This window comes from Equus asinus, chromosome 22, assembly GCF_041296235.1.
Source record: "Equus asinus isolate D_3611 breed Donkey chromosome 22, EquAss-T2T_v2, whole genome shotgun sequence".
NCBI classification, from domain to species: domain Eukaryota; kingdom Metazoa; phylum Chordata; class Mammalia; order Perissodactyla; family Equidae; genus Equus; species Equus asinus.
In genome coordinates this window covers 16922979-16945113 of record NC_091811.1, presented here as the reverse complement: position 1 = coordinate 16945113, position 22135 = coordinate 16922979, and the positions used below count along the sequence as shown (strand labels likewise).

The window sequence follows — 22135 nt, the reverse complement described above, 5'->3', positions numbered from 1 at the left end:
TTATTGAATGCTTGCTCTTTCTTACATTTATTGAATGCAAAGCACAAAGTGCAAAGGTGGCAAGGACTATAAATATTAATAAAAACCAAGCCTCTCCCTGCCCCTGGCAGGAGCCCCTGCTCCCGAATCCACATCTCCCTGATACGAAGCAGGCTCTGATGGGTAGTCATAGTCAGATAGGGCCCAGGATGGATCCACAGGGACTCTGGAGGGCCATGATTTAGGAGATCCAGAGAACTTCTTGAAGAAAGTGGGCTTAACCTGGCTATAGCCCAACTTAACTTATAGAGTTTAAATCCATTCACTTTTAGGGAGTGGACTTATTGCAGCGCTGAGCAGATTGGCCCTTAGTATTTACTGAGGGGCCCTCAGAGGGTGCACCTGCTGCTTGGAACAGAGATGAGAGCATAGCGTCTTCATTAGCACTTTCTGGGAAGCTGCGTCAGCTGCCATTATGAGTAGAGAAGAAGGGAAGTGAAAGAGTAACCAGGCCAAGGAGGTAGGAGCCAGGGTGTAAAGAGGCTGTACTCATTGTTTATAATGGGGACAAAGCCCGAAGGCACTCCATGTGAGGAAGACAGCAGTAACAGAGCACAGAGGTAGGACCCAGGCTGAGCCTCAGCAACTACCATGTCATGGGTCACAGAACAGCCACAGAACAACCACGTGGTTGACAGCCTTTGAAGATGATGAGGGGAGGCAGTCCCAGACGCTACACGCTGTAGGAGGTGCCCCAGATCCCGCTGGGTTCAGCTTGAGGTAAGAGCATGGGGAGAACTTGCTCCATGGCTGGGGGAAGGTGTCTCCTGCTGTTCCCAAGGAGAACCCCAACAAACTGGAAGGACATTTGGGAGATCCTTGAAACCTTAGTGATAACGGTAGTTCTTTATAGTTTCTCTCATTCTTTCATGTACATGAACTCATTCAGTTTACAAAAAACCCTGGGATTTAAGACACATAGTTACTATCACTTTTTAATAGAAACTGTTCACAGAGATGCTAAAGAGGCTACAGTCAGCTCTCTGATAAGCTAAGATACAATTCCAGTCTTCTGATTACAAATCCGGTGGGATTCCCACTGTGCCACACTGTCTCTCTTACATTTGCTATGAAATATGTGAACACTGACAGCAGTGATGTCAGGAGGAATAGGCTCAGGGTCTTGACGTGCATTTCTCTTTAGCTTATAAAACAGCACTTCCAATGAGGGGTGAGGAAGAAGGCACATTTGAGAGAGAATGCTTCCAAACTTAGAGAACAATACTACATTTAGTTGCATTTTCACAAGTAGCATCACAGAATTCTGGAAGAATCATGTGACGATAGACAACCCAAGTGTGCTTGGAGAGAGAGCTGAGTCTGAGCTTCTCAGAACCAAGAGGAACTTAAATTGCCTCATTGTGTGGAATGCCCTTGGCTACCAAATCATTGGAGGTTGACCTAAACCTAAATCGTCACACCCTTCCCTCACCGTCTCCAGACCCCTTTGCTTGTCATATACTCAGATCATCTTTTGTCCCAGCTATTGGTGTCGGCCAAAGTCCTGGCAAGCCCTATGTCTCTAAATAAAACATACGGTTTCTGAATGATGTGTCATTTCAGGCATTGTTGGCCAAATTAAGACTTTTATTTGAATGATATCTGTTGCTGTCTCTAAACCTTTCTCTAAACTGGAAAATAACATCATCTGCACTCTTAAGGTAGCCACCTTCTTCACGGACTTCAGGGAACAGAAAAATAGTAGCATTTGCATTGGGTTTGCTTTGATGTGAAACTGATCCAAAAGCCCCCTAGTATCTTGCAGATTGTAGGACTAAGGCACAAAAGGGATCCCAGACCCCCCGGCCCATCTCCTGCCTTCTGCACCTTCTCCTTGCTCAAGTATGTAGCACAGTAAGCAGCTAAGTGAGCACCTTGTCCTTGGGTCATCTGTGGTTCCATCTGTCTCTGTCCCCACCTGCCCCCATCCCACCTTCAAGGGATCCAAGTGCATGAGCTTACCGAGGGGGAGTGAAACGTCTGGTATACTTCAGAGCTGGTCACTGAGGAATCACACAGGGGTGGGCAAAGCTGAACACAGACAGGGTCCAGATGCTCTGCTCCCCAGGCAATTGTGGCTCACGGGAAAGTGAGAATGCTTGCACCATTCAGATTTTAAATGGGGGGGAGGTACCCCTTGAATTGGAGAGGGTTCTGGGTTCCCCTGACAACCTCACATTTCCCATTCCCAGAATGGAATCCTTGGAAGTATTTTACTGGGGGGAGGGGGGAGTAGGGAGGGTGGGGCATGGAATGAACCAGAACTCTGGCTCTGGGGACAGCTGCCTGGTACTGTAAGTCATAATACCAGGCACTCTGCAGGCAAATCCCTCCATGGCGTGCCCCCAGGGCAGTCGCACTAGGAAATACTGCCATCTGGTGGGAATTTTGCAGCTTTCCTCCTTTTCCAGGCCTCATGCCAAGGAATAAGGAGCATCTCAAAATGGCTGAAGGGTCAGACCCTAGAGGTTCCAAGGTTTTCTGGACTTACCAAGGCTTGCTGTGATTAAAGCCCATTCCTCTTTAGGGTATGGGAATCCAGGGCTATTGCCTCAGGTTCTGTGCTTTGCAATCCTGGCGTTCACGTATTCAGACCTCTTTCTTGCTAGCCTTTCCCTAATACCATAATATACCCACCTCTATGTCTGCCCCAACTGTGCCTCTGCCTGGGATGCTCTCTCTTCCCCTGCGCACCAATCCAAGAACTGCCCATTCTTACTCAGCCAGCTCATTGTCTCACTGTCTCGCAGCCTCCAGTCTTGGCATCCTATGGTTTGATTTCCCTAATTCTTACACATCCTATAAGTCACCCTGTAAGTCCCATCTCCTCTCTACAAGCCTGGCATGTTGCTCAGCATTTAGAAGATGCTCAATAGATGGTTATTGATTGATATCCAGCCTATATCCTTCTAGTTATAAATAAGTACATTCTTGAATTGGGAATCTACGTGTATAACTCTGGCTGCACTCAATCCTAGAAGCAGAGGAAGAATCAGAGACCCCCTTCATTCCGTGTTTGAAGATGAGATTGCAAGGCAAAGCAGAGGGTTTTGGCTCTGCTTGTGGACCTGTGTGAGCTGACCAGTGTAAATGCAGAACTCTCATGCATTCATCTCTCTGAGTCATTCCAGGGTGATGGAGGTGGGGCAAAGTGGGGGATATTAAGGTCTGACGACCCTAATGGGCACCCAGCTGTGTGGTATGATGGAAAGATTTTGAGTCTTAAATCTGAGTTCTGAATCTGTTTATCGAATACTTACAATGAGTCAGTCTCTGAACTTCAGCTCCCTCCTCTCTAAAATGTGATTAATAATTCAAAATATGCTTGACCAGCAAAAATTTCTTGACCCCAATACCTACCTCCAGTGGCATAGTAAGAACTCAATAAATATTTGTTGAAAGGAAGGAAAAAATCCTAACTTTGTGCTGTTGTGGAGAATTAAATGAGATAACACAAAAGCAATGTGTAAACTGTGAAATGCCACACAGATTCTTGTTAACATTTGGAGTGGAGTCTGCAGTGAGAATAGATTGGGGCTGTCGCATCCACTTCTCCCCCTTTCCTTTCCTGCAAAACAAGGGTTCTGTGCTCTTGTTCTGTCTCTGTCTCTCTCTCCCTCCATCATGGGCTTCTATTTGGATGATCAACCACACTAAGCATGGGTGCCTCTGACAGCAGAGCCCAAGGGCACCCTAGTCCCATTTCTTCAGGCTCAATTAGAGCAAGCTTGTGCTCCAAGAAGCGGATCACAGAGGATCCAGCCCTCCCAACGGTAAAATGCATGATGACTGCTCCCTCTTTTTTCCTTTTGTAAGTAGGTCGCTGCTGCCAGAACCTCTCAAGGCCCTACTTCTGATGCTTCCTAGGGCCAACACCGTGTGGCCTTCTGCAGCACTTTCTCTGCTCCAGTGAGCAGCCCAGAGCAACTCAGAGCAGGCTGGCTTGCAAGGCTGCTGTTGGGCTAGGAGCGGACAGAGGCAATGGTGAGATGAACAAAGACACCTGGGAGCTGAGTCCAGAGGAGAAGGTGAGAGAAATGTTTCTGTCCCCAGAGCTACCGCTAGCTACCATCAAAATCTACCTCTCTGGTCTTCAAGATCCTCATCTGAAAAAGGAAAGGCTTGGCTCTGAAGATTTGTAAGCCCTTGTCCAGCTCTATGGTATTGGGGGAGAAATTCAGGAAACACAGGCAGGCTGATGTACTTGCCCCATGATAGTTTTGCTTTCCAAGTGGGAGAGGGAGCATCTGCAGCCTGAGCTCCGAGAAGGAACATGGTGCACTGTCTGTTGAGAACTTACTATGCGTCAGGCACTGCAGTAACTGCTTACATTTAATTTAAGCCTTCTAACAAGCATCTTAGGCCAATATTACCTTCCCTGCTTAATTAAAGGGATTGAGATTCTGTTATTTAAAGTGGTCAGCCTAGTTAGAAAGAAGGAGATTTTTAAATGCAAGGCATTCTGACCCTAAAGCCCATGTGATAGCAGGCTGACAGGTCGCCAGGGAGTTCCCTGTAAAAAGGGGACAGGATCTGTATTATTCAGGATTCTTTAGAGAAACAGAACCAATAGGCTATACAGAGATCTACAGATGAGGAGATTTATTATAGGAATTGGTTACACAGTTATGGAAGCTGAGAAGTCCCACGATCAGCTGTCTGCAAGCTGGAAACGCAGGAAAGCCGGTATGTAATTCAATCTGAGAATCAGGGGGCTGATGGCATAAGTCCCAGTCTGAGTCCAAAAGCCCAAGAACACGGAGCAACAATGTCCCAGAGCGGGAGAAGATGGGTATCTCAGTTCAAGTAGAGAGGACGAATTCACCCTTCCTCCACCTTTTTGTTCTCTTTTGGCCCTCAGTGGATTGATGATGCCCACCGGCATTGCTCAGTCTACTGATTCAAATGCTAATCTCTTCTGGAGACACCCTTGCAGATGCACCCAGAAATAATGTTTTACCAGATATCTGGGCATCCCTTAGCCCAGTCAAGTTGACACATGAAATTAACCACACAGTACCCTGCAGACCCGGTGGCATGTTTAGTTTATCACACTAAAATAAACATCCTAATTGCACTTACATTTATCCATCCAGTTTTCAGTCACTTCATTTACTCATGTGTTGCCTCATTTAATACTCACAAGAACCCCATGGGGAATGTAGAATGACCCGCTACAGAGAAGGGGGAACAGGGAGGCTGCATCAAGTTGACTTGCCGACAGTCACTCAGCTGGTGTATGAGGGAGCCAGGGCTGGCACCCTGTCTTCAAGCCAGGCTTACTGCTCCCAGGCCACTGTTGGAAAAGAAGGAATACTGAGTGCCCTTTGCCCTCTCTGTCCCCAATTCACAGCCGGGATAACTGAGGCGTAAAGAGTCTACATCTTGACCATTCCAGAATAAAGATGGCGCGCCAGCACGAAAGCCAACCTCTCCCTGCTTCTAGCCCACAGCTCCTCCTTTCTCTCCTCTTCACTCCCCGTGTTACACTGGATACAGTCCCGCTCCTTCCCCTGGCTCGCTAGGACCCTGCCCAGTCTGCCCCAAGTCCTGTCTCCAGCCTACTCTCTGGCCTCATGCTTGGACTCAGTATCTGAGAAGTGTGCTCTGCTCAGGGTCAAAGAGTTTGAGCCCCATGGGCCCGGGACTTGGGTACAAAGGCAGCTCCACCACTTAGAGCCAGGGCTTCTTGGGGTCATTCTCAGAAGGTTAGAGTTGCGTGGTGGGCTCCATATTTAGGGAACTGGGGCCTGAATGCCTGCTTAGTCACTCACTGCAAGTTCCAGAACTCTCTCAGTTTCAGCATCCTGATGGACAGTTCAGACATAATAGTATTGCTTTATGGGGTTATTTGAGGATTAAATGAAATAATATTTGTGTTTTGTTATTATTATCATTAGCTACCTTATGGAGATCGTTTACAGTTTTAAATTAAATAAATATATGTGAAAATGGAAAGTACAGTGACTGATAAATAGAATATTCAACAAAGCTGCATTCCTTCCTTGCCCATCTACCACTGAGTTTAGCCACATTATAATTCCCAGGTGGCAGAGGTGGGGTTATTCCTTTGTATTCCTAGCACCTATCACAGTCCAGGTACACAGCAGAAGTGCTATGAATGTTTGATGAAACAGAGAAAACAAAACAAAGTAAAAGAAATGGAAAGAGAGAAAAGAAAGTCTTGCAATTCTAAAATGTGTTTATCTGTCTCATAGGTTGGAAAATGGTCCTTTGTCAACCAATAACATTATCATTATAATCTATTATTAATAGTATATAAAAGAACAACTGTATTTTATAAATGCACCATAAAAATACAAATCCCTCATTCTAGTCGCTCTAGGATCTGGATTAGCAGAATCAAATCTCGTCCCACTGGCTCTGTTACCTGGGTTTCAAATTCAGCCCTTGGCCTCTTGCCATAAGCCCTTGTATGCCCTGTAGGAAGGAGGAGGCCCCCTCTCCACAAGGCCCACCTCCCCCACTGAACTCCCTGTGCTCCTGACGGGACACCAGAGGATGGGAGAAGAGTGGCCAGAAAAATCACACTGCAGGTCATCGCTCAGAAGATAAAGCCAACGCCTGTCTCCTCGCACCCGCCACAATCAGCGGGAGCGGCCGGCCCGCCACGATCAAAATAGCCCCTTCTTGGGAACTGTCACTCCACACCTTCCTCGTCACTGCCTGAGCCTTTCCGAGCTCACTCCCCGGAGACACAGAGAGTCAAGGCGATAATTATAAAAGCAGTAACTAAGATGAGAAAAGTACTTGAGAGTTTACGAAGCACTTTGCAGAAACACCTTCATTTGGTCCTCATCTCATCTCGCTCAGATGGGGACAGCAGGCAAGCGGAGGGTTCCTTCAGTCTCACTCTGAGGTTAGCAAACTAAAACTCGGAGAGACTAAACAATGCCCTCAAGTCACAGAGGTGGGACTTAAGCCCAGACCTTTCCCCCTAAATTTAAAGTCATTTGACTTCCGTAATAGTAATGAGGATACATCGAACCTTCATAGTTCTTTCCTTTGAAAGACCTCAGAGGTTTCAATTCTTAAATAATTTGTTTTTTATCTTCCTACCATTTCTGGTTGTTGGGGAAGGCTATATCTCCAAATTGTATAAACAAAGAAAACCAAAGCAAGAAATAGGATTTGACCAATCATACACACGTACAAGTGACTCACGAAGAAGATCTTGTCGGCATTTGCTTTTGCTTGCCTTCCAACCGTCACAGCATCTCCCTTCAAAGGGGCCTTTACGGTGTGGATTTTCAGCGCGCTGTGCGTACATCCCATTTTCTCACCCACAACAGTTGAGTTCTGAGTACCTAAAATCCAGCTTCAATGGGTGATTTCCTGCCCAAACCTCCAGGGACGTGTAGGGGAGGAAAACGCTCCTAAACTCTCTTAGGGTCTTTGGCTGGGTCTGAAAAGTAAACTGACAAATATAGATGAACAGGAGAAAAACATACAAATTTTATTGAACTTTTGCATGCCCATGAGAGTCCTCACAAGAGAACGAAGACCTGAAGAAGTGACCAGAGTTGGAAGCTGTTAGACAAAGAAATACCTTTTAGACAAAGAAACAATAAATTTCTGAAGAATTGAGTGCCGAGGGCTTTGGGCTTGGAGAGTAATTCGTGAGGGAGGACCAGCGAAGATAAGGGCGAGTCTAACCACATTTGTCTGTACGGATTTCTCGGCCCCAAATGCTATCTCCTGTGATAAGAATGTCTTCCTTCCTCCTGGTCCAGGGAGGGCATCTTTCCCACAGGAGATTTATGACCTGTTTCAGGGAATAATGGAGAGGGAGGGAGGGAGGGCGAGGTCAGAGTGACCGTCCTGTTTCCGCCATTTTCTCAGACCCCTTCAGTTTAAGACATTCCATATGCCAAGCTGCTGTAGTTTGGGGTAGTGTGACTTGAACCCCATCAGCTGCAAATCGAGAACCACACATTTGAAAGACCCAGTCTTCTTAGCCACTCTTCAGACAGGAACTTGTCAAAGAACAAATGGATAACTATGGAATGGCTTGAAGAAAATAACAAGGAGGAACTTTAAATAAACCACCAGCAATTCTCTCCGTATTAGCAATCTCTACCAATGCTTCAGCTCTTATAAATCCTCCTCCTGATGTTACTACGCGACTAGTGACAGAACAGCGGGAACTTTACTAAGCGTCTTGCTTATACCCCATTGATGCTCACCACAACCTCATCAATTAGGCATTTTTATCACCATTTTACAGATGAGGAAACAGAGGTGGATAGAGGTGAAATGCCTGCCCAGGCTCACCCAGCCCACAAGTGGCAGAGCTGGGGCTCAAAGCCAGATCTGTGTAACTCCAGGGGTTGAACTCCTAGCCGACTCTCTTAGGAATGTTTTCTGGGGCTATAATTTCAATCTGATTATGCCCAAATTCAATATTATTGTCAACAATATTAATGTCAGCAATGGTTCATGATCCACTTGTAATGTACACAGCACTTTTTCTGGGTGGCATAAAGCAGACAGAGACGCTTACACTGTGAAGCTGAGCCTAAGAAGCTCACAGATTTGTGGAGGCAAAAATGTTGAGAAAGAAGACAAACCACCCGTATTGTGGACAGAGAGGATCCTTTGGAGCCAGATGGGCCCAGGTTAAGCCCCAGTTTATCCACTTATTAGCTACATGGCCTCTACTATTTAGCTTTAGTTAACTCATCTATAAAATGGGACCAATAATATCTACCCTACAAGGTTGCTGTGAGGACAAGATATTTATTAAGCTCCCAGCACTGCATGTGGCCCAGAGCAAGCAGTCATTCATGCCACCAATTTTACTGAGGGCCTTGGAACTGGAAATATATTGATGGACCGAGGAAGAATGGTCCTTGCTCTCACGGACTTCGTAGTTTATCATGGGACAAATGGTTGTTCTTATTACAGTAGCCAATCAAGTAACACAACACAGCATTAGAAGACATCTTTAGGAGATAAAGGGCTCATCTTATAAGTTGCCTAAAGCTGCAACAAACAGCTTTCAAATGTGAACTCAATAGGCCAGCCAGCCTCCTAGCAAATGAACTTATGAATGTCTTAGAAACAGGCCACTCCACAAGGAGTTCCACTAAAAGCCTGGGTCTGTTGGCCTCCCTGAGCAGACATCCCATTATTTGATGAAAGAAGTCATGCAGATGAATTCTGTTAGATGAGTCAGCTGTATTAGTAAAAATAACATCAGAGCTGGTCCCACCAAATGGAAACATCTGGTCTTGTCAAAAGAAGCTAAAGGAAATGTGGTGTAGAGGCAAGTGGATTAGACTTGAACAAAAAGTTTGGATGCTTGTCCCAGGCCAGTCCCTACATGGCTGTGTGACTAGGAAAAGCCCCCTAGCCTCTCTCTGGTCTGTTCCCTATTTGTGAAACTGCTGGAGCACTGAGGTTTCATCCACCTCTGCCATTCTATGATTCAATAAATACAAAACGAAGAATAGTTAAATACAGTTAGCTCTCATAGCAATGAGACTAGCTCAAATAAACAATTGGGGCATCTAGTAAAATTAGGACTAGACCATACCTAGACATCCTTTCAGAGACTGGAGTTTCTGAACACTGGCCCTCACTAGGGGATTCCCACCCTACTTGATAGTAGTAGATAAAATTCTGACGAGGTTGGTTTTCAGTTACTGATTGGGGCAGTGATTAGTGTTCCCAAGTATTTCTGGTTCTCCACCTTCTGGGCAGAATTGTTCTTTCGGGGTGTTTGTGGGTTGCTGCAGTCATGTGACTGGCTCTGCCAATGGGTGGGCAGTGAGAGTAATGTGTCTCCCTTCCAGGTGGGAGCATGCAACCACCGATGCAAGATCTTCAGAGCTCTCCTTCTCTCCAGCATGGTGACTCACAGTGTTCAACAGAGGGGACTGTTTTGTCACCTTTTGTCCCTTAGTGACTAGAATGAGCAAAGCCCCCTGCTATCCCGTGATGGACATGTAATGTGAGTAAGACATAAACCTTTGTGTTTTAAGCTCTTGGGATTTGAGAATTATTTTGTTACTGCAGCATAATCTACTCTATTCTTACTGACACATTGCTTCACATTAATGTTTTGCTTATTTGATAGCTTTGTAGCATATAGACTGGAATCGTGCCCTAAAGTGCTTTTCATTTATAGCTGACTTCCTTCCACTTGATTTGACGCCATGCATTGCCACACAAGGGACACCATTCACATATGCTCCTGGAGTGCCATTCGTGTGGGATACAATGTGACTAGCAACACAGCAGCTCTGGATTTGTAACAGCAGAGGAGAAAGAAACTTAATTCACCTACTGTTTTTCTTTTATTGATTTTCGGGTTAATGGAAATAATCCTTTTTATTTGCAAAGTATTGTATAGTCTTAAAAAGCCCTTGCATTCAAAATACGTCATTTATGAAATATTCACAACCTTATAAGGCAGTTGGTATTAGCTCCATTTTACAACCAAAGGATTGGAGAGCCATCCAATTTGAGAGACCGCATAAGGATGCCAGTTAGTAAGTGGCAAAGCTGGGACTTGAACTCTCTCTCTTGACTCCATGTGTGAGACTCACTCAACTAAGCCACCTTCCCTTCAGCATCTTTACTCTGAACAAAAGCTACTTTTTGTTTCCATCTTTTCTAATCAGGTTTCCCTTAAGCGGAGGAATACTACACCGATCAGCTCCTCATCGTTACTAGTTTTTTGCAATGTGGTTGCCCGAAAGACGGGGATTTGGGCAGAAACCTTCCACCAAATGCTCTCAGGGCAGTGGAGTCACCATGTCTGGTGAGTCTAGAAGAAAGTGCCATCCCCTCGGCTTGATAAACTGGAGGCCAGCTCTCTGGCCAGCCCTGCACTCCCGGCATCCCGCCTTGGTTATCAGTCCTGGCCCTGATCTTGGAGGGCGTGACAGCCTGTGCTGCATGTAACCTCACACTAGGACTTGGCAAAGAATCTCGCCTTTGAAGTGTGGGGACAGTGAACACCACTGAGGGCACTGACCTCATATTACTTCCCAGCTTCTCTGAGAGCTATTCCTCTGCTCTCACACTGTCATCTTGTTTTTATTTTCCCCCCATGTTTCTCTTTTTGCCTGTCTGGGAAAGGTTTGGTTTGGGTTTTTTTAATTGGCTTTAAGTGAATGAAATCTTCCATTTTCTGGGTCTCTGATACCTGAGATGTCAGTTGGGCTGGAGCTGAAGGATCAAAGACCTAGGCAGACGACCTCCGCCATCAAGCCTTTTCAGAGGAGACAGAGAATCCTTCTCCATCCCTCCTTTAATTAACACACTGAACCGAGATGATAAAGTGCTTCAAAAATCACCTGTGTGGTCCCTGAGTTGCCAAAGCTCTCCCACGAATGCGTGTGGTGACACACGCGAATCTGTGGAGGCGATGTGGCTTCAAGGGGCCCCATACTCATCCTCACTTTCCTACAGAAGGCACACTAGGCAAACAGAGATGAAGGGCATGTCCACCTCTCTAGGATCTGCCAGTGGGACCCCTGATCCTGTGAAGTCTCCATCCTTCTCTCTCGCAACGTCTATGTCCTTGATGCCCATTTCTCTCCCAGCAAGTCTGTTGTGGTTAGTTTTTTCCAGGAACTGTCTTCCACCCCAGAGTTTCTGATGCTGGGTTCTCACACTGGGGAAGACTGAGCTTTCAGGGCACCCTCCAGGAGGCCAGGCTGCTTCACTCCTCTCATGAGTTCACCTTCAGGGCTGGAAAAAGCAGCAGGTGCAAGAGGAAAGGAGAGAAGATCCCAGAGGGGTGCATGGCACTTTCTCCTGCTGTTTCTTTTCCCCTTTGCCCCGAAGCTCCCGAAGCTGGGGTTGGGTCACAGAGTGTGAAGCAGTAGTGTGCAAACAGGCTTGCAGGTCCTAGTCGTAAGGGGCCTTGTGGTTTCAGGCCTCCAGCTCCGACCTAACTGACCGGGTAAAATCATCCTATTACGCACTGTCATCGCACCATAGATGTCCGCTTCAGTGCTTATACACACACACAATTGCACACAGATTGACAGGATTATTTGATCGGTGTCTTCCTCCCCATTAGACTAAGCTGCATAAAGTCAGAGACCATACGGCCTTCCCGAATGTGGCAGAGTAGGCGCTCAATAAATATTTGTTGAGTGGATGAATTAACCTTCCCTGCTGACATAGCAAGAGAGAAGGAGCTGACGCTGTGGCAAGATTGGCTCAGCGCTGGCTCTGCAGCCAGATGCCTGGTTTTAAATCCTGGTTCTCCAACTGACTTCTTGTGAGACCTGAGGCAAACCTCTGCCCTGCCTCATTTCAGAGTTCTAAATGGAGTACCTACTCCATGTGGTTGTTTTAAGGATTCATTGAGATGGTACGTGTGACACACTTCAAACAGCCTGTGGGAAATATAAGTGCTCGGTACGTGTTAGCTAACTACGGCCTGTTTGCAGATGGTGGGGGGCTGAGGGGGAGTTTTCATTTTGCCCCGTGAAAGATACAGGAGGAGGAGTGCTGTACTTTACCCTTATCCGAGGAGGCAGTTTTGAGAGTTAAGACAAAAAAGATTTTCTAACTATAATGGTTCAACCTAGGTACTGGTTGTATCTAGAGACAGTGTCTCTATAACTAGAGACGAGGCGGGCATGGTTACCACCATAGATCAGGGGACTGTGGAAGGAATCAGGATGCAAACCATGGGCATCTTTGGCAGTGGATACCTGATCATAGGGATCTACGACCAAAAGGGACTAAGTGGGCACCCCAGTAAAAGCCTAAAATCCATCCGGATGTGATGCGTGGAGGCCTGATATATTTCACAAACACACAGTTCTTCAAAAGAAGGACAGCAGCCACAGCACAGTGGTTAGAAGAGCACAAACCTTGCAGCCAGAATGCCCTGGCTTAAATCTCAGCTGGGCCATTACTTTCTACATACCTTGGCACGTGACTTAACCTCTCTGGTTTCAGCGTCCTCATGTGTAAAATGGGAGTGACAATGGGACACCAATTTTCCAGAGTTATTGCAACGATTAACCGTATAATAGCACATAGTAACACTGCATAAGTATTAGGTCTATTAAAATGACCAGAAAATACCACAAGTTTGTAACACAAAACCTCTCTCTAGCCAATGGATGATGATTGCCCACTTTTCCTAGAAGGAGAGCCGATCTGAAGTAAGGGTCTACAGAAAATCACAGGAAACAGACAGTAGTTTGGCTCCATAGTTAAGGACCTGGAAGGGCCAAAATCAGAAGGCTGGTGACAACGGGGTTCAAGAAGGAGGTCTGAGGAAAGACCTTTCTGGAAGGGTACAGAGTGTGTGAGTGACGCCATAAGGCCCCTCTTGTGGAACTGACGCTAAGCTACCAGGTTGACCCGATGATGCTCTCTAAATGTCATTCCACCTCCTTCTTTGCTTTCCCAGAGTCTATAGGTCCCAGAGCAGTTCCGCCTGCCCAGCTTCCCTTGGCTCCACGTGCCACACGTATCCTTTCTATGGCTACTTTCCTGCTCAGACCAGGACCAGGAGTTCCTGTAGCTTATAGTGAAGAGTTCCAACTAATAATGCAGACTCCTCAGACCTACTAAGTCAGAATCACTCGGGGGAGGGCCCACAAATCTGGATTTTTGGGAGCACCCTTGGGGATTCTTATACACCCTGAAATTTGAGGACCACTGCTATTGTTGGGCTCTGAGACACCTTCCAGCTCTGATACTCCCTGATTCTATGGTTGTCTGGTTGTATGAACTCCTGGGTCCACTCCATGTTGCCAGATCTACTAGTATCAGCTTTCAGAGGCTGAAGCTGCCCCTCTGATGTGGAGAGAATAGGGAGTAGATGCCCCAAAGCCCTCCCCCATGCCATACGCCACAATCGCATCTCTACAGGTGTGTCCCTGAGCCTGGGGTGCTGGTAGCAACCAACCATCAGGGAACTGGCACCTTCTCTCTTGGTAAAAGTAGCTGTGTCTTTTCTGGGAGCCCTAAATACATTGTAGGAGAAAAAAATCGTGACATCCTATCTGTACTTCACAGACAAACTTCCAGCAAAAGTCAAGCATGACGTTAGGCAATATGTGACGTTGGTCTCCCATTTAAAATAAGAGGCATCATCTTCCCATCCTTCCCCTAATGAGACAAGGGAAATAAATTATGTTCTAAAGCATCCAAGTTGTTTCTATAAGGTCCAGTTGCATTTTTAGCAAGAGAGCAAAAGATTTGTACCCCCTTGTGATGGCAGTAGATTGGCAGGCTTCCCTCAGGCTAAGGAAAATGTGCTTATTTGGATCTGCTGAGGCCCTGCACAGCCAGGCAACCTTAGACATAGCGGTGGCCCCCTGGCCTGAGGGAGTCAGGCCACAGGCCCAGCAGGAGCTGGGGAGAGCGCTTCAGAGGGGCAGAACTGCCTCGGCCATGTAGGGGGACATCAGCAGCTGTGCTGAAATGGAGGTGAGTAGAGAGGAAGAGAAATCATTCTCACACAGAGCAGCCAATAGGGAAGTGAGAGCATTCTCACACCTCTGCTGGCCCAAAACTTCATGGCTGGTTTCCCTGTCCCGGGTTGCCCACATGCCATTCTTGCAAGTTTTCTTAAAATACCACTTTCATAGGGTTAATTCCCCCTCTTGAAAACCTCCACAGCTGCCCTCGCCCACGTTATAGAATCAGCTCCAAACCCCTCAGTCAGCAGTTCAAAACTCACTACAGCCCCCCTTTCCAACTATTCACATCCAGTGTTCACCGTTAAGGTGGATCTTCATGGCTCTACCTGGAGTACCTATCAGTACGGATCTTAACTCGTCCACGTTCAACCCTTAACAGCCTTACCAGCTGGCTGGGGGGAAAGAGACACACAGTCTGGAAGCAGAGAACGTGGGTTCAAATCCTGCTCTGCCGGTTATTAGCTGTGTGGTTTCTACAAATTTCATTGGTCAACTTGGCAAGGATTTTTCCGTGACTGAGGGTAATGTTTATAAAATATCTACCATGAAGCCCGGCACACAGTAGGTATCAGCAAGGAGTAGCTAGCAGTACCAGTAGCACCCACTACCTTGAATTCTTAAATCTCATCTGTGTAGGAGTTGACACTCCACTTTGACTCTTGGTGTCTTGACCGTACTCCCCGCCATGGTACTTAGCTCACTGCTGAGTTCTTAGAAAGGGCTCAGAACATATGTTCTGGGGTCTCTGGATGTTTGTGTTACAAGTTGGCTGGCTTTTCTTAAGTAAAATAACAAAGGTGAGGAGAACTGAGACTTGCTTTGACTCACCTGACAAGACAGATTCACAGAGCCCAGGGACAAATCCAAATAACAGCCTTAGGATGAAGTCAACGTGTGCTTCAGAGAGGGAAAGCCCTTGAGAGGTACGGTCTTGATCTGAAAGCCAGAGCTTTCTCCACTGAGCTGCCTGAGAACACCCGCAGTTTGCTAAGGAAACCACTTGGTTGTCAAAACACATCCTGGCTTCTCCTGTCAGAGGTGTCAGCCAACATCTTGGAGAATGGCAGAGCAAGCTCTTGGGAGTTCAGTGCTGATAAATGACTTGTAAATGTCACGTAGACCTAAGGGGTGGATGCCAATGTAGATGGAAGTGACCTCTATTTCAAAGCAATGGAAAATTGTGAAACCTCCAGCTTTCTTGTATGAGCTCATGTGCCATAGTTTTAAATTCACAAACAGTAAAAATGACTATAAATCTACTTGTTCCTCCACACCACACTAAAAACAATTTGCTACGCTTGGTTCTGTCTTCAAGACCCATAATCTCCATACTCCCTTTACTCCATCCAGGTATACCTTCTCTCTCATTATTGATTCAACCAAGCAGCCAACAAATGTTTGTCCTGCTCTGCCGTGTGTCCAGAACTCTGTGGCGGGTTGGTGGGGGGGAAGCCAAGAAAGATAATAGAAGTAAACATGGCCTCTGTCCTCAAGGAACGACTTAAAATCTAATTGTTCTGTCAGATCTGCACCACTCAAGACCTCCTGCTGGCCTTCATTCAGTAGTCAGTCAGCCAAGAAGCATTTATTAAACACTATAGTGTGCCTGGGATATGAGGGGAAATGAACCAGGCAAGGTCCTGGTTCTCTTAGAGCTTACATTCGAGCAGGAGAAAAAGGCAATGAGCAAGTAAGCAAGGAATACAAGTTCAGAAAATGGTAAGTGCTATGAAGGAAATTAGGGAAAACAGGGAGATGGGATTGGAGGGGCTGGAGGCCAGAGAAAGTCTTTCTGAAGAGGTGGCATGAGTAGTCTGTCAAAAGTGCTAAGATATAAGAGAAGGGACTCTTAAAAATCCCTTCCAGTAAGGGACCTGCCCATAAACCCTGGAGAAATGCAAAAGATGTGCGTGAACTCAGAGCTACTGTCCACTGTAACCTTCTCTGCCTTTTGGTCAGGGGCTCTACTTTATTCATAGCACTAAGCACAGTACCTGATACAGACAAGATGTGGAGTGATAGTGATTTTCGCAATTTACTACACACCAGGCCATGTACTAAGTATATGCCATGCGCTATTTCATTTAATTCTCACAACCACCATATGAGGAAAGTACTGTTACCCCACATGACATACACAAAGAGGGCTCCACAGAAAGTAAGCTAGAGCTAGGATGCAAACCCAGGCACCCTATTTCCAGATCGCCTGGTCTCCTACACTATAATGCATGCAGGTTTGAGTGAATGAATGAATGAACAACCCTCCCTGTGATCTCAGACCTCATTAATTTCCAGGAGGGACACAGAGGTGGAGTCTGTATGCTTCAGGCTTTGGATTGTTAGCATCCATATACTAAATTTCACCTGGTATGTAACTACACCCAAAAGTTCACACCTTTTCCAATATCCATTCAAATTGTCACTTATCTCAGACAACAGGCAATCTGAGAGAGATTTAGTTTCTGTGATTGGGAAAAACAAATAGTAAAACAAGTGGCATCTTTTTCCTCCTGTGGATCTCATCGGTTCACAAGAATCTTTTGCAAACTGGTAGATCTTAAAGTGTTTTTTCTTTAACACTATGAAGGAAGTATAATATTGACAAATAGTGTAAGCTGCCCTGAGCCCAGTTTTCAGACCTGTATTGGAAACGCAGCTCAAGTTGAGATAAGATGAGAAGCCAGTAATACATTGCAGGCTTCATACGTGGCTGCAACAGGACAGTCTTGTTCCTGCTCCACAGCACTGACCGATCCACTCACTACTCAGATGACCCCACCTCTGTGCCTCTACTCCTTCCTTCTCAAGGATCACCCTGCCCACGTCCCCCACCTGTGTGAATGTCCTCCATCCTTCAACTCCCTCTCAAACACCTGACTCCTACATCTGTTTTTGTCATTTGTGAGCTTGGTTTGGGCTGCTTGGTAGATCGTAGGCAAATAATTCCCTTGAATTCATCTTTCTCCATCTGATAGCCCTAACACGGCAGGGGGGATATTAGTGCTCAACAAACGTTGCTGAGTTGAATTTGGTGAGGCTTCACTTGGAAGGGGCAGGGCGTGTGCTAGGCCATCTCCTGGAACTTTACACAAGTAATAACAACAAACTGACCTTTACGAGCACTGACTGCCTAACAACCATCCATGTAATTTATTACATTTACCCTGTGACAATGCTGAAAGAAGGCCTTATTATTACCCCTATTTTATAGTTGGAAAAAACTGTTTTATAGTAAGCCATTTAGAAAGGTATCACTTGCTTTTGGTCGCATAGCTAATAAATGACAAAATTAGGATTCCAACTCTGATCCAGTCCACTTGCCTCCCAGCCTTTCACTTAAGTGAACTTTTGACTGCCTCAATGCCTCCTCACGTACTGACCCCAAGGCTCCTCCTTATGCCTTCCTAATCCTCTCCCACCCCTGAGCCCTGCATCCCACCCCTTCTTTTTTCAGTATCCTAGGGCACAGCAGACTCTCCAGTTGCTCTCTGGAGGCCCTAAGTTCTCCACTCCCCACAATTCTTTAACCCCCTCTGCCATCCAGCATTCCACTGCCAAGCTCTGCCTCCCCCTACACAACCTTCTCCTTCCATTTCCTAGACTATCAGATTATAGTTAAGTTGCATTTGATTTAACTAGTTCATACCAAAGTGTGAGTGACTGCTGGCCCTTTAAAGTTCAGTAGGAATTTGCCACCTGATAAGACAATATCTGTCAACATAAGGAACTGAATCTGAATGGGTTCCTAAAGGAGAATTCCAAAATGTTTTCAACAACGGCAGCATTTCCTAGTTACATGCATAGCCTTCTATAAGAGGACCCCTTTGAACTAATTTATTTGTGTGTCAGAAGGTCTGTACATATACATTTGCTTTAAAAAAAAGTCTAATGAGGAGAGTGACGTCAGAATCATGGTCAGAGGGAGCTGTTCACTTAGTCTCTCCCCCCAAGTTACAAGTAAACAGACATTCATCAACCAACAGAGGATTCCCTACAAAGCACAACAGGACGTGTGGGAGGCCCATGCAGCCATACATCTAAAGGTGGGGGTACAGGATTCCCAGGAAGCAGTGGAAAGAGGTAAGCAGATATCTTCCCTCTTCCCAGCAGCAGCAATCTAGTTTGCGGGTCCTCAAGCAGCTGCCAGTGTGCAACTGTAAGAGGAGGTGGGAGAGCAGGCAGGCCTGGGTGTGAATGCTTTCAGTTTCAGAGTTGCTTCCTGGCCTGCAGAAACACTCCACACTGAGTGGCATGGCTCAGCCACCATGTAGGTGTCCCCACCAAGCAGAGCAGCCTAGGCAAACTGCCCATGAGCACAGAGCAGGCCCTCATATGCATGAAAGAAAGCACCCCCACACCCACTCCCCTCCCCTGCCTAGCACACCAGCTCAGCCATCCCGGGTCAAGGCAGTGGATCTGCACCAGAGCACCTGCATGAGCTTGTGTGACCCACGAAGTGGCTGCAGCCAGAGGGCAAATGCAGACAAATCCTATTGGCATAACTTCCAGCCAATGTGGTGGGTTCAGAAAACAACTCCTGCCCCCCCCCCCCACAGTCCTGGCAGGTGGAATCTGCAACCTGATACTACCACTACGCAACAGCAAGGGATCACTTCTTCAAACACCATTAACTACATTAGCACTCCAAAGCAGAAGGAAAATGACAGGTCTCCAGAAACCAATCCTGAAGTCACAGAAATTTACAATGTAAATGATGGAGAATTCAAAATAATTCTCATAAAGAAACTCAATGAGTTACAAGAAAACTCAGAAAGATAGTTCAATGAACTCAGGAATAGAATTAACGAGCAGAAGTAATTCTTCACAAAAGAGATTGAAACTAATAAAAACCAGACAGAAATTCTGGAGATGAATAACACAATGATTGAGATAAAAAACTATCTAGAAACATTAAAAAATGAAGCTGACATTATGGAGAACAGAACTAGTAGTTTAGAGGACAGAAATATGGAAACGCTTCAGATGGAGGAGGAGAGAGAACTAAGACTTAAAAAAAATGAAGAGGGGCCAGTCCCGTGGCTGAGTGGTTAAATTTCCATACTCTACTTCAGCAGCCAGGGTTCATGGGTTCAGATTCCAGGTGTGGACCTACTCCACTCATTAGCCATACTGTGGAGGCATCCCACATACAAAGTAGAGGAGAATTGGCACAGATGTTAACTTAGGGCAAATCTTCCTCAGAAGGAAGAAAACAGAAGAAATTCTTTGAGAAATATCTGACTCAACTAGGAAATGCAACATAAGGATTATAGACATTCAAGAGGAAGAAGAGAAGGAGAAAGGAGCAGAGAGCTTGTTCAAAGAAATAATGGCTGAGAACGTCCCAAACCAAGGGAAGGAAGTGAACTTACAAATATATAAAGCCAATAGAATTCTATATTACATCAATGCAAAAAGACCTTCTCCAAGGCAGATAATAGTAAAACTGGCAAAAATCAATGACAAAGAAAAATATTAAGAGCAGTGAGGCAGAAGAGAATAACATACAAAGGAACTCCTGTTAGGCTTTCAGCGAATTTCTCAGCAGAAACCTTACAGGCTAAGAGGGATTGGAATTATAAATTCAAAATACTGAAAGACAAAACTTCCAGCCAAGAATATTGTATCTAGTGAAACTATCCTTCAATATGATGGAGGAATAAAAACTTTCCCAGATAAGCAAAAGCTGAGGGAGTTCATTGCCACCAGACCCTCCCTTACAAGAAATGATCAAGGATGCCCTCACACCTGAAACAAAAAGGCAAACGTTTACAAAGCCTTGAGCAAGGAGATAAATAGACAAAATCAGAAAATTGCAACTCTCTATCAGAACAGGTTAGCAAGCAATTATAATATAAAAGATAAAGGGAAGGAAAGCATCAAAATAACTATAAACACTTTATTTTAATCACAAACTCACAACATGAAACAGAATGATTTGTGACAATAATGTAGATGGGGAAGAAGGTAGGGACAGAACCTGCTTAGGCTAATGGAGATAAGAGGCTATCAGAAAATGGACTATCTCATCTACGAGATGTTTTATACAAACCTCATTGGTAACCACTAAACAAAAAAATCAAAGCAGAGACACAAATCATAAATATAGAGAAAACTATCACAGAAAATCTCCAAACTGAAATGGCAGTCAGAAACACAAGGGAAGAGAAACAAGGGAAATATAGAAAAACTGGAAAACAAGAGATAAAATGGCAGTATTAGGCCCTTATATATCAACATCACTCTAAATGTAAATGGATGGAATTCTCCAATAGAAAGACACAGAGTGGGTGGATGGATTTAAAAACAAGACCCAATAATTTGCTGCCTCCAGAAAACACATCTCAGTACTAAAGACAAACACAAGTTCAGAGTGAAGGGATGGAAGATGATGCTCCAAGCAAATGGCAAGCAAAAGAAAGATGGTGTTGACATACCTACATCAGAAGATGCAGACTTCAAGATAAAAGAGACAATGAGAGACAAAGAGGGGCAGTATATAATGATAAAAGTTACATTTCACCAAGAGGACATAACACTTATAAACGTATATGTACCTAACACAGGAGCACCAAAGTACATAAAGCAACTATTAACAGACCTAAAGGGAGAAATTAAGAGCAACACAATAATGGTAGGGGACCTCAACACCCCACTTACACCAATGGATAGATCATCCACACAGAAAGGCAACAAGGAAATAGTGGAGCTAAATGAAACACTAGACCAGATGGACTTAATAGATATATATAGAACATTCCATCCAAAAACAGCAGAATACGCATTCTTCTTAAGTGCAGATGGAACTTTCTCAAAGATAGACCATATGTTGGAAAATAAAGCAAGCCTCAACAAATTTAAGAAGACTGAAAGCATCTCAAGCATCCTTTCCAAGCACAATCCTGAGAAACTAGAAATAAACCATGAGAGAAAAGCTGGGAAAGTCACAAATATGTGGGGACTAAACAGCATGCTACTAAAAACCATTGGATCAATGAAGCAATCAAAGGAGAAATCAAAAAATATTTGGAGACAAATGAAAATGAAAATACATCATACCAACTCTTATGGGATGCAGCAAAAGTGGTTCCAAGAGGGAAATACATAGCAATACAGGCCCACCTCAACAATCAAGAAAAATCTCAAAAAAAAAAAAAAAATCTTAAACTATACCAAACGGAACTAGGGAAAGAACAAACAAAGCCCAAGGTAAGCAGAAGGAGGAAAATAATAAAATTAGAGCAGAAATAATGAAATAGAGATCAAAAAAAAAAAAAGAAAGAAAGAAAGGATCAAAGAAACTAAGAGCTGGTTTTTTGAGAAGATAAACAGCATTGACAAGCCCTTAGCCAGACTCACTAAGAAAAAAAGAGAGAAGGCTCAAATAAACAAAATTGGAAATGAAGGAGGAGAAATTACAATGGATACCACAGAAATAAAATGGATTATAAGAGAATACTATGAAAAACTATATGCCCACAAATTGGAAAACCTAGAAGAAATGGATAAATTCTTAGACTCATACAATCTCCCAAAACTGAATCAAAAGAAATAGAAAATCTGAATCACAAGCAAACAGATTGAAACAGTAATCAAAAACCTGCCAAAAAACAAAAGTCCCGGAACAGATGGCTTCTCTGGAGAATTCTACCAAACATTCAAAGAAG

The 22135-nt window shown here is 44.9% G+C and overlaps 1 long non-coding RNA gene across 4 annotated transcripts in view; it reads right to left on the bottom strand.

Moving 5' to 3' along the window:
• Positions 1-21583, bottom strand: part of LOC123279814 (uncharacterized) — a 54305-nt gene extending 32722 nt beyond the window's left edge. For 3 of the 4 annotated variants that reach the window (XR_011496956.1, XR_011496957.1, XR_011496958.1), the window contains exons 1-3: positions 15297-21583; positions 7214-7465; positions 5183-5335 (exon numbers count right to left, since the gene is read on the bottom strand). This is a non-coding gene — a long non-coding RNA (uncharacterized lncRNA). Of the gene's footprint in view, positions 1-5182; positions 5336-7213; positions 7478-15296 lie in introns of all 4 variants that reach the window. The other variant, XR_011496959.1, reaches the window with a different exon arrangement.
• Between the last annotated feature and the right edge of the window lie 552 nt (positions 21584-22135).